Below are 14,265 nucleotides of genomic sequence, written 5' to 3'. Positions count from 1 at the left end.
TTAGACATGTCAGCTCGTATTGCAAAAATTGTTGTCTATAGGGCATTCAGTAGTCATTTCATAATAATTCTTGTATCAGTGATGTAAACAGTGCTGAGTTACTAAAACAAAAATCTTTTGACTTAGCATAGTAATAGCCACTGAATTCAGACTATTGCTCTGCTACTCCGCAACCACAAAGTCACTCTTCTTATGACATCCACATGTTCCTTCTACACAAAACAGACTACAATAAGGACAGTCAATAGAAAAGGCTCATGAGGAAAGCCAGCGCATGGGACAAGCATGGGTCACTGTGAAGAAGGAACTCCGGTCACATTCTAATGCAAGATGATCTAAAGATTGTGACTAGCTAGGCAAAGGAATACTTCAGACTTCCTAAACTATATGCAATGGCACCAGTGAAGACAGCACAGCATCGTAGTTCCAGGGTTAAAACCAATGGCACCTCATAAGTAAGCCCCTTTTAGTCAAAACAGCACCAGATTTCCAAATGCCTTAAGTTTATTTATTTGTCAGCCATTCTGTTAACCCTAGGGTTCTCCAAAGACTGGCAAACTTTGCTTTTCTATGTTATTCTGTTTAATGATGTTCTATAAATTAAGGAAGCCCATCAATATCCGCTTCTTAAGTTAATACTTGGCATATACTCCATAGGAAATCCTACATCATAATATCTGACTATGCACAAACCTGTCTGCTTGCATCTGCACTATGTGTAGTGTTACTGCTGGGTTCATATTCACAACCTGAGGTATCGCTGCAAAGCTGTGTTAGTACAAACTTGCATGTAATCACTATGAATGCCTTCACAGCACTTTTATGGAATATGATCAGTGCAAAACTTTGGTCACCTCACTGATGCCAGCAAGAGCAGTAGCAAGAACCTCTGATGACGTGCACATGCTCCACTTTCTTACCGTGGTAATAAGATTGGTACTAGGGGTTAAAGAAAGAGCAGTAAATGATTATATCCTGTTCATCCACACATGATTCCTACAACTTTCACGTTTGCCATGCAACCCTGAATTCATTTTCTCCACAGGACTCTACTTAATTTAATACACTGCTGCTGTGGGTAACTCCTACGAAAAGCACTTTGTGGCCCTAATTCCAAAAGACTTCTTCTCAGTGTAAATGACCAGTAACACTGAGGGCAGGCTGGGAGCAGGTGTTTTGGAATCTGGTCCCCACAGCAAGCCCATTTACTGATAGGCCTTACACTGAAGTAAGTCACTTACACTGCAATAAAGTTTTCAGAAACAGGACAGACTTACCCTGAGAGCAACTCTTTTGGAATCTGGCCCTTTGCTTACAGATAGTTGGATATGATCTGAAAAAATTAGTGTCACTGTGGATCATGTCAAACTTATGTCCACAAACACATCTGAAGGAATCTCATAAGTTTCCTTCTTCTGCTAATATGATGAGGAAAAGAGATGGTTGCATACCGAAGTCTGCTGGAACATTTGCTCAGTGTGGCCAAACTGAACGTGGGCCGTGGCTTCCAGGATACTGCTGGCATAATTTCTGTTATGTACCTGAAAATGCTTGGCTACATTGATATCATATATATACATACATTCATATCTGTATTACTACCCCAGTGCCTGATTCATGGCATCCATTGAGTTAATAAATCAATCATTAGAAAAAATAAATAAATATTTGTATATCCTCTTCAGAAGTAATTCTATAATTACAATAATAGGGAGGTTTAACTCTTACAAGTATGTTTTTTTCTTCCAGTTCTGCCCCCACTTCTGTGAAGGGTACTCAGACCTGTCCCCCTCTCAGGTTTCACCCATAGAATCTTCCTACCAAACGTTGTTAAAATGCTCATAGATGTCATTAGGTCTCATACTACTGCTTTCAGAATTTACAGTTTCCATTAAGTCATATCATATGTTCATCATTACTTTTAAGAGTGTTGACTTGTCACATTCAGTGCAGTGAAAAAACGTTCTAATGAGAAACATTAAGAAACACACTAGTGAGATTCATGTCAAAGAGAAATAAAACCCTGACTACAACTCTGACATTCTGGTTTGATTAGCGACCTGGATGCTGGAGAAGCTGTTAAGGGGAGGGAGAAATTATTTACTTATTTACTTTTATATATCTGTTTACCAGGGTAGTAAACTGATCAATACTGACCAATTTCAGTTAGCCCGGTTGAAACACAAAACATTTCACAAACAAAAAATAGAGATGCTGGAGAAGCTGTTAAGGGGAGGGAGAAATTATTTACTTATTTACTTTTATATATCTGTTTACCAGGGTAGTACAATGATCAATACTGACCAATTTCAGTTAGTCCGGTTGAAACACAAAACATTTCACAAACAAAAAAATAGAGAACTGTAAGCAATAACAGAGTAGTTCAGACTAATTACATGGAAAAAGCTGTGTGTGTGTGTGTGTGTGTGTCTGTGTGTGTGTGTGTGTGTGTGTGTGTGTATATGTATATATATGTATATATATATATATATATATATATATATAGATATATATAGATATATATATATAGATATATATAGATATATATATATCTATATATATCTATATATATCTATATATATATATATATATATGGGTCTACTACTGGAACTTACAGTTCACCAAAACTCAAAAGAATGAGTCCACACTGCCGAAACATTTCCATGAAACCACAAACTGCCGAACCTCGAAACACCGAACAAGGCAGTATGCTACCAGTTCCAGATCTTACCTTTTCCAAGATGTAGCACGATCTCAGAGTTGGTATATAAAATCTGCAGGGTGTGGGGGGGGGTGCAGGGGGGCTTTCCTCTCCTACAAAAATGTCAAGAATGCTAAGTGTTTAAGTGTATATGTTACAATCATGTTAGTCATGTTAGCTTACTTTTTTTTAGTGTTTTGAGGTTCGGTAAAGTGGTTTTTCAGGTAAGTGATTTTTCAGCAGTTTGGTCTTGGATAAATAGGTTCGGTGAACTGTAAATTCAGTCTATAGAAATAGACCCATATATATATATATATATATATATATATATATATATATATATATATATATATATATATATATATATCCTAGTGAACAAGCACAGTGCAGTGTACAATCAAGCAAAGTGTAATGTACAATGCATACATTAGTTTCTAAAGTGGGTCAATCTTCAGTGAATCTTGAGGAGGAGAGACTTAGAAAGGAGATAGTTTAGGTGATATGTCTTGTGTTTAAGCAGGATCATTTGGTTTGGATGAAGTGCTTTTTGAGTTGTATTCTGCATTTGGAATAAGGGTTGATTTCCTTTATGTCACTGGAGAGAGCTTGTCAAAGGATAGATGCCTGAAAAGAGAAAGCATGGGCAGAGTTTGGTTCTTGGAGTAATGAAAGTTGGCGTGGCGAGTGAATAGTGTGACAGGTTGTATGAGGACATTTTTTCATGAATTCTAGCTGCAAGGGGAGTAAATCTGTGGAGTTAGAGTACTCTGTACAGTTAGATCTTTGTTTTATGGGTAGCCATTTTTTTCTAGGGTGACACAGTGATGCTCACAGAGAGTTGAGTTGGTAATGAAAAATATTCATAGTGGAAGTATTTACTACTTACAGTAGTAGATTATAAGTTCATAGATAAGTACTAAGCTCACTACCCTTGTGGGCCACTTTAAGCCTAGCCAATTACCCCATCTGAGAATCAAACCCTGCACCTTGAATCTATAAGGTAAACACCTTAACCATTATGCCAACCTCCCCCAGGCAGTTTATACATTAGTGCAGTCAGATACCTTATGCACAACAAAAATATTATTTGACGTCCATATACCTCATTAAATGCAAACTGGATGAGGTTCTATCTGGTTGAAATCAACCTTCTTCTTTTGGCTTTTCCCGGATAGGGGTCGCCACAGCAAATAACCTGTCCTCTCATGATTGGCAGTGGAGTTTTACAGTGTCGAGTTGCCAGCCTGGCGCCCAACCTTCCACAGAAGACACACACACACACTCACACCAAGGGCTAATTTAGTGTCCAATCCACCTACAGCTTGTCTTTGGGATGTGGGACGAAACCGGAAAACCCGGAGGAAACCCACATGGCCACAGGGAGGACATGCAGACTCCGCACAAAAGGCACCCCAGCCAAGGATCAAACCGGAGGTCCTCTTGCTGTGAGGCGGCAACGCTAACCGCTGCACCACTGCGGCCACCCTGTTGAAATCAACCACTGATGTTAAACTCTCTGATCACTATTTTCCATAGCATATCATTGTAGATGCAGTTTATGTTTGTAATGGCAGTAATTAATTTCACAAATTGTCCTTATCTTGGTGTCACGGCAACCACGGAATTAATATTTATAAGTTTGGAGGGGAGCTTGTCTACAGCACGAAGGATGCTGTGGAAATTTCTAACATTTATTTATTTTTTATTGGGTTGAATTCCCAACTAGCTGTACTCAGTAAGTTGATGTCTTACCAATTTGTAACTTAGGAAGTTATTGTGGAAGCAAATTTATCACTTCAATAAAATAATGGAAGTAGCATTCAACAATTCAAACATGCAGGTAAAAAGGTGTAGAGAACATATATAAAGTAAAACTGCAAAAGAGGCTACGTGCAATGTGCATAACTATAACAGTCTAGCTAGCCAGTCTTTGCACTAGGATAGGCAAGAAAACAAATGACAGGGCTAGGCCTTGGTGAAGTCAATCAGAGTAGCCAAATTTCTCAGAAGCTAAGCAATCCTATCGTTAATTCAGAGGTGAGCAACAGTGGCAAGAAGACATTTAGGGGGTACAGTATCAGAAGAAGGAGTTCTATACCACTGAAGTCAAGTCTCTTAAGTATAAGCAGTTAAGGGCAGGACAATTTTCATGTGATACACTGTGGAGTGGAAGAGGTGATTAAGAGAGGCAGGAGAAGGGGGTGGCAAAACATCTACAACTATTTTTGAATAGCCAGCATACTTATCACAATTCAAATGGTTAGCAAAGGAGTACAGTCTAAGGTTGCACATGACAAGCTATTACTACATTTTAGTCATTTAATCACTCTGTATTTGCTTCTGTTCTGTGCAAGGTCCTGTGCCTTAGGGAAGGAGCAGTTTAAAAAAAACAAAGAAAAACAATGTGGCTGGAAGTAATTTCAAAATATAAGTGTCATAGCTACATGTTAACTTTTGCTGTCATAGTAATCTGCTAGGGATACTTTAATTTGCAGAACAATACATTTCTTTCCAGTTGCATGACTCATTAAGATAGCTCTATGAAAAACATTTAACCTGAAAATACTGAACTAGAAGACTTGGACTACCAGTAAAAAAACGTGCAGCAATATCTAAGAAAGAGTGCTGGGCAATAATGGAAAAGGAAAAAGAAAACAACACCCTTACTCCTTTAATTGAAATGGTACTCCTAGGGAGTTGGGAGGTTTAGTTTGGACTACGTGGGAGGGCTTTATCAATTACCTCTCCTCCCAACAACCTTTACAATGTTAATTCTGCACTACAGGGAAATGCCAGTGATATACATATGTAAGGAATGCAGTGCTGAAATACAAGGCAAGTGTCCAGAGGCCATTTGGTAAGCATTTCTTTCAATCTGAAGACACAGAAACATGCAACTTGAAACTTTGCTTCCCCTGCAGATGTGAATTCATTGATGATTGACTAATGCCATTCGGGATATGTACATGTTTAGGGGCAACATATCAACAACTGTCCAGTACTAGGAGGGAGGTCTCTCATTTCATGCTGAGTAAACAGTTCTGCAAGTAAAATGCAATGTCCTGCAAATCTCAATTTAGTCACTGTAGAAGGTGTCCTCAACTAGCTAAGAAGGCGAGACAGTATATTTTTCAACATCTGTCTTAGTCCATTAAGTTATTAAAAACCTTTTCTCCCTAATGCCTTATATTGGGAAGGCTATCCCTCGTTTTATTACTCAGTACTCCCATACAGATAGTTCTTTTCCATACTATACAAATACTATGTTTGAGAATCACTGTCATGGTAATGTGTGCTAGTCAGTTCATACTCACAAGCACACACACACACACACACACACACACACACACACACACACACAAACACACACACATACATACATATAAGCCTTCCCTGCAGCTCAAGATAAATAAGCCTCACATACCTAAGGAACAGGCAATAATAAGACTTTGAAAGGTGGCTGCACTAGACTAAGCCATAATAATTATAAATGCACCAAAACTGCAAATTATTCTTTAACACAAAAGCATACTATGAGTTGGAAGCATACCACATTACTTCCTAGAAAGAAAATAAAATAAAACCAATGGGGAGACAGTATGGTGCACCTCTCTTTTTCTATAAAACAGAAAACATTTCATTAGCTCATGCAAATGTAAGCTTTAACACGGGCTGAAATGCATTCAACAAAACTAAGGTAGCAAGAAACATTTGGAAATTAATGGCAGCTTTACATTTACAGAGAGATGTTATAAAATATAAAACAGCAACTGAGTTGTGCAAACAGTATAAATCAGAAGGTTAAGAAAAATAGCCATAAAAACTGACGAAACAAACCAAACAAATAAATAAAAAGACCATCTTTAAAATAAAAAGGATGCTGTGCGCTTGCAGACTAGAAAGAAACACATAAGAAATAAAAACAAAACTCCTCTAGGGTTGTGCACAATGTCCACAGGGGGGAATTGCATCCCATTAAAAGGAACAATTAAAGAAAATAAAGAGAAACACACTCGCTTTTCTAACCCAGCAGGCATCGTATTCAACAAACAAAAAAAAAAAAAAAAAGAAAAGAAAAAAAGAAAAATGCTACCTAAAATAGGGTACAACTTGAGAAAATGGTAGGAAGTCCAGAGTATCTTATCAGTCTGACTAATTTATCTGTCTTGCATTGTTATTTACTAGCTGTATGACTTGTTTTTCCTTTTCTTTTTTTTCCAATTAGAAAAAACACTAAAGAGGGTTAAAATTAATCTATCTGATTGTGTGGTAAAAAAGTCTTGTATTGTATGTATAATAATTAAGACTAAATCATAAAGGCATAGCCAGGCATATGCCACAACATACATTTTTGGTGCAGCAAGATATGGTAGAATTTAATTTAAAAGGCCTGGTTTTAATTTATGTTATATACTTTGTTAAATGACTTTCTTTTTTTTTAGAATGGCTTTCTCTCTAAACAAGTTTTCTGGCTTAAGCCTGTCACTACTGATAGATTTTTTCAAGTACTGAAAATGTATATTACCCAGAAAAATGCACTCACTAGGGTGATGGTTGGGGGGAGCTACATTGTGACAGTCAGTCTACAAGCCAACGCACACATCCAAAAATCATGGCACCACCCCAGCTTAAATGCTTACAATTTATATTGAGGCACTGAAGCTATGATTTTTATATTAAAGATCAGGGGTGTATTACTCTCTTTATGTTTTTTTTATACTTCATGAGTAGGTAATAAACTTCTTGTAATGCATGTAGTGCCATTATTATGCTCAAATATCAGTTAAATGACATCCTGGTTTAGTACTACTGTAGTGCAAGGCCTGACCCTAACAACACTTAGAAGGGTGCTTAACAACTGATAAGCACCTCCTAAGTTGTTAGCATTGCATCTAGTGCTATAGCAGCATTGAAGCAGGGTGTTACTTAACTCATATTTGAGCATAAATAATACCAGCACAACAGGAAACAGGTTAATTTCAACTCTGTTTCTGTCTGCTGGCTACATTACATTCAGTAAGATGTAGTTGGGAACCAGCTGCTTCCCTTACACAGGGTGTATGCAAGGACATAGTGGTTCCTACTACATTATTAGCTTTCAAAGCCAATACAACACTTTCCATTTTTTATTAAATTTTTCTGTGGCTACTAGAACATGGAGCAGACAAATATCCATGCACTACAAAGAATTATTATTGGATCACTAATCATAACCAGAAATTATGTGTACTCAACATGAATGTCAAGATTCACCTCTCGAGGTGAATTTCTTGGTATCCATGTGTTAAATAATCAATAAGCATGGCAATTAGGTATACATATAATTCAGAATTGTCAAAAGCCACTTACCACCACCCCCCCCCCAAAAAAAAAACACAAAAGACTCAACTCCCTTACGTAGTAACTGTGCAAAGCATAGAAAGGGTCAGATTACATTCTAGGACAGATTTGATATATTAAGACATAAAGGTGCCAAATGCTCAAAACCAACTAAGTCAAATCAACACTCCTAGAAATGTATAATGCAATCTGTTCTGCAGACCATGTACACAGAATCAGTAGATAGTTACTTATCACTGGTAGAGAGTCAGAAAAGGGGGGCAAGCAATAGAAGCAAAGTAAAAATATAGGCTACACTTTTTGTAGGGGAGAAGGATTGGAAATAATGTAGAACAATACAGACATATATAAAATCTTGACAGTGAGAAACCAGAGCACCACATAGCAGACTTTTTATATAAGACAGAAATATGTTTATTAGGTAGTACAGTGCTACTTGGTGCGTATTTTGTGGCTGACTTTTCACATAAATTTACAAACCAGCTCAGGAATATAGAGCATACTTCTTCTAAAAGAGGCATATGACTTCAAACTGATCTTGATTCTCTCTATGTTTGTGAAAAGGGACTTTCTAAAGAGGACCTCATTAGATGTCTGATGATCAAACAAGATGTACCAAACTAATTTAGCCATAAGAAAGCTTCAGTTGCTGTTGCTACCCAGAGATTAGGCTACTGTTCATTCATAGATCCATAAGGAAAATATAAGAACATACCTGTATGGGTCTCTGCTGCAACCTGCAGTTGTCTACCCCACTTACTGGATACACACAAGCCTTGATTTCTGTCTTTCGGGGTATTAGTTAAGCAAAGGGTGAGACACTGTTGTGGAATATTTCAGAATATTTCTTGACCATGAGTGCTGTTCTTTAGATACTGGACCTAATTTTGACTGTCACTCTCACTTGTGTTCATAAAACTGTGAGATGTAACTGAATACAATGAGTGGCACAACTGCCAAGTGACCTGAAGACTAATTTACAATAAATTAAATGTGCTAAGACTGAGTTGCAAAAAGTATTAACAAATCAAGGCAAAATGTGCATTGATAGTGAGCTAGGAGAAACAGAAGAGTACTACACTACCGGACCTTCTGTAACAGCCTAATCTCACTGGTACAGACATCGGCTACCACTTACGGCTGACCCACACTGGAAGCTCTGGTCTGATAGTCTGCTCTAAAAAATATATATTCAGCTGCTCCTGCTTTATCCAAGTATATTGACAATATAAATAAAGGTTCTGACTAAGCAAAGTCTTCAAGCATATTATTGATGTACTGCTTTCCGCAAGAAAACAATAATCATTTACTAATCCAGTGGTCTACAACATTTATTGAACAGAATGTTCGATATTATTTTTATTGCTACTACTTATTTTAATTTGTATCTTCTAAGACAGAAAGCTGAACACTGCGCAGGGCCTAAATCATACTGAATGAACAAGATATTTAGCTTTTTATGCTTATTCTAGTCTGTTTTCATCATTATATACAATATAAACCTCAAAGCCCTGTTTTTGCTGTAGACTACAGCTGAATTTCTCTTCAAGAGTGAAAAAAATAAGCAACAAGGACATCAGAAGACTCCTGTTACAAGTAGTGACAGTTTAAAGTATATTCATTTTAAAGTTTTAAACTTAAATCTGTACACGTTTACATGGCTCTGACTGTAATCAACTGCATTTTCATTTTCTGACTATTTTGTCCTACAGCTAATACATCTATTCATATCTTCTTCCCAAAAGCACAGATAGTCTAATTAGTGAGGGCTGCAAAGCAGCAGTTGGAAACAATTTCACAGGTAATGTATCTTGATGACCTGGAAAAGTAAAAATAACAGTCTCTGGCTTCCATCATTAATTGCTCAGATAATATTACTCTCCCTAACTATAGAAACTGAGAAGTTTTTATTCTATTTATTTACTGCAGCCTGACAACTGAGTAGCTGGGCTGATTCACTGATTCAAACTGGGTGTTTCTTTACACATGACATAGACAAAAGGTAACATATAAACTTCTTCCACTGAAACTCATATGGTCGAACCCATATCACAGAAAACTCATTTCACTTAAAATTTTCTCCACAAGAAATGTATTGTAAAAATATGTTTTTGCAGGGGTCAAGCACCACCGTCCCTCCCCCCACACCGCCCTTAACACTACACACAGTGTGTCAATGTTCAAGGGCAAACATGGACATTTACAGATCGGGGGTCACAACATGATACTGACCATCACAGTTCACACATTCTGTGCTGGACTCATTTCCCAAATAAGTTCTCTGATATGACACCATCACGTAGTTTCTACACACTTCTACACGTTTCTAAGAAATTAGTTTTCAGTGAAATGGGTTTGATTGTTTGGGTTTCAATGTAATGACAGAAGCTTACATATATATATATATATATATATATATATATATAGTGTATGTGTGTGTGTGTGTGTGTGTGTGTAAAACAAAACAAAAAAATAGAAACAATCATGAAAGTACATGACATGAAGCATTTGTGAAGTAATTTCAAACTCACTTTAAGCCATCTGAATTTTATTCACCTGTTTATGTCCACACATACTACAATTCAGATTACTAGAAAAGAAACCAGCAGTAAAAGAATCCAGAAGGAAACACACAGTCACCCAACGAGGATACACAAGTCTAAGTAAACAGATCACAATTTATTAATTGCAGATACTTGAAATTGGATTCCATGGTGAAAACTGTACAATTGTATTATGTCAACTGTGCTATGTAGTAGTGTGGGCTGGCTGTATTTAGTGGAGTTCATGAACCTTGTACTCATATGGCCTCCCATTGTATTTTAAAACCAGATAATTTCTTGGATTTTGGAATTTATACTAAGTGCGATTATGGGGAAATATATACTGAGTCCAAAATTGCAGTTAATCAGAGAATTCCTGCTGCTCTGAGGTGCAGTGATCATTTAATTAGAATGTCCAGTAGCCAAGTATAGAAAAAAGGTACACAAGGAAAAGTGGTGGTGCAATGCAAATGTCCAGGAAGTCATCAAAAGAAAGAAAGAATGCAGGAAAAACTGGGAAACAGAAAAGCTGGACCAGGAAAGGCTAAGAGGGAATACTGATTGGCTAACACAAAAAGCTGAGAGCAGTTGCAATAATGAAGAACACAGCATCACAGGCACTCTACCAGCTTCTGGAAATTGACTTTACAGTAGACAGCACAAAGAAAGCCTAGCAGGTTACAAGGCAAAAACAGAAATATAAAGACAGTCATCATATAACCTTCATAAGGGATGCCAGTAATAACCTGCTCACCAGTCTACAGGGCATCAAAGGCAGATGGAAGACATACTTCCTGCAAATTATGAATGAAGAAAACCCCACAGAAACTGTACTGCACCAGACAGAGCCTAAAATGAAAGACGAAGAGGAGCCCAACCTAGAAAAAGTACAAACAGCACTATTTATTTTATTTTTATTTTATATTTGTTGACCGGGATAGTCCGACTGGATGCATGTCCATTTTCAGCGGAGGCCCAGGGAGAAAAGCTCCAAGGGTAAGCAGATACAGCATTACATAATACCAGCATTACATATTACAAACAGACTATTTACAGAGATTACATAAGTAAGCAAGTTAAACAAGTTCCACAGGTTAGAGGTAATCCTGAGCGCAAGTCAGCATTAAATTAAATTACACAGTAAACTGGTTAACAGATTTTTTTACACATTCTAGAGAGAGTTAGCCAGGCTTGATACATTGACATAGCCAGTTAAGTGACAAATGTTGTTTGAGTCTAGTTTTAAATTGACCTAAGGTGGAAAGTAAGGTAATATCAGCTGGAAGAGAGTTCCAGGATCTACTTACAGAGTTTGCAAAGAGAGAGTCACCGGCTGTGTTATTAATTTTGCTAGTCTGAATTAGTAGTTTGTTAGAGGATCGAAGCAGTCTAGGATTGTTACAGGGGGTGATAACATTTTTAAGTGCAGGAATATTGTCTGGATTATAGAGGATTTTATAGGCCGTAATCAGTTGGTTCTACTGGATTAGGCTGGGTAGTTCAAGCCACCCAAGCTGATTTAGATTGATGCAATGATGTTTCCTAAAAGGCAGCCCAGTGGCAAACCTGGCAATGTGGTTGTAGCAAATTGAGAGTTTGTTAAGGACAGTCTTGTTTAAATTCGAGAGTAGAGGGGATGCACACAGAAGGGTTGAAAGAAGGTGACAGCGAGCTATGGCAATTTTAGCTGGAGGGGTTAGGAAGGCTTTTATTCTGTAAAGTGACCCTAGTTTTTTATTGATGGTTTTGATAGTTTGGTTAACATGTAGGTCGAATTTTAGATTATTGTCTATGATGACACCTAACAGTTTTGTAGAGGGGTCAGGGGAGATTATTGTGCCATCATTTGAATTTATGGTAAAGGTGAAAGCGGTAGACCTACGTGTTGGTGAAAATAACAGCATTTTAGTTTTTTTGGGATTTAGGATCAGACGATGTTCAGAAAGCCAGTTTTCTATTGTATTAAAGGTGGTCTGGGTAGCTGACCATAACTCTACTGGAGATGTGGCTGAGCAAATCAGAGTAGAGTCATCAGCATATTGGATACATCTGACTTTTGGGATGACAGTATAAAGATCGTTAATGAAGGTGGAGAACAGCAAGGGCCCTAGTATAGAGCCTTGTGGTACTCCAAGGGTGTTAGGTAGAAGGTTAGAGTGTTTGTTCTGCCAGAGGACAGCCTGCTGTCGACCATTCAGGTAGAATTGAAACCATTGAATGGCTCTAGTACTTAGACAGAATGTTTGCAGGGTGTGGATTAAAGGTTGGTGATCAACCATATCGAATGCCTTGGAAAGATCCAAGAAGAGGGCTGAGGATATATAATTATTGTTGCGATTATGGTGTTGGTAAAGGCTAGGATGTCTGAAGTAGTGTTGTGATGAGGACGGAAGCCATGCTGAGTGTCTGCCATAAGGTGATTCTGGATTAGGTGGTGCATGAGTTGTGTATGAATACATTTTTCCATAATCTTTGCAAGTGGAGAGAGTATAGCTATTGGCCTATAACTGGATAATTCAGTAGATCTGCCTCCTTTGTGAAATGGGATTACATAGGATATTTTCCAGATGGTGGGAATTTTAGCTTCTACTATGGTTTGATTGATTAGTATTGAGACTGGGTAAGCAATAGTATCAGCTAATTTTTGTAGGTACTCGGCAGGGAGTTGATCAGCAGAAAGTGTAGTGGGTTTTAATTTTTTGATCAAGGTATGGATAAGTGAAGTGGCAACTGGTTGGAAGTTGAATGCGAGTAGGTTTCTAGGGGTGCTACTTTCAGGACCAGGGGAGCTAGGAGGTAGTTGGCTAGCTAGGGTTTGAATTGTCTCAGTAAAGAATCGGTTAAAACTGTCAGAAACATCTTCAGGAGTTTTATCAAATAGTAGCAGCAGGGATTGGGGTTAAAGTTTGTCCAGGATGTAGTAGATTATTTAAACCTGCCCAAAACTTCTGAGGGTTATTTTGATTTACTTTCTGTAAATTACAGTAGTATTATTTTTTGTCTTGTAAAATTGATTTTTTGGTTTCGTTCCTGGATTGCCTATATTTAATGTGATCTTGAGGGTCTTTAGAAGAATGCCATAAAGCCCATGCTTTGTGTCTAAGGGTAATTTTGAGTTTAGACTCTTTAGAAAGCCATGGCGCAGTTTTTGCCTTGGTTCTCTTTGAACGGACAGGTGCATGCAAATCAAGGATCTCAAGGAATTTGTTGTTAAAGTATGCAACTGCTTCCTCTAAGGGGAAGTGTTTTAGAATAGACCAATTACATGAGTTTAGTTCTTGTTGGAATTTGGCAGGGTCAAAGTTTTTATTGTTTTTAACCTTTCTGAGTAAGGGTTGTTGGGAATTAATGGTTTTGTGCTTAATTACATATGTGAGAAGGTGATCGCTTAGGCTATCAAGGAGGGTACCAGAGGTGTACAGTTGGGGGTGACTATTTATGAGTACCCATTCAAGTATGCTTTCTTTTTGGTTGAGTTTACGTGTCCTGGTAGGGGTGGATATAATTTGTGTAAATGCATGCAGGTTAATATGGGTGGTTGGGGATTCTGAGGAACAGGTGCCCCAGTCTATGTTAAAGTCTCCAAGTAGTAGGGTTTCTTGGCGGTAGTGACATAATAGCCAGTGCAGGATATCTTCAAGTGTAGATATATTGTTACCTGGGGGAATGTACATACAGATG

The sequence above is a fragment of the Protopterus annectens genome, chromosome 5.part1 (genome assembly GCF_019279795.1).
Source record: "Protopterus annectens isolate FY-2018-M chromosome 5.part1, PAN1.0, whole genome shotgun sequence".
Lineage (NCBI taxonomy): Eukaryota > Metazoa > Chordata > Ceratodontiformes > Protopteridae > Protopterus > Protopterus annectens.
This window is presented reverse-complemented; position numbering follows the sequence as displayed.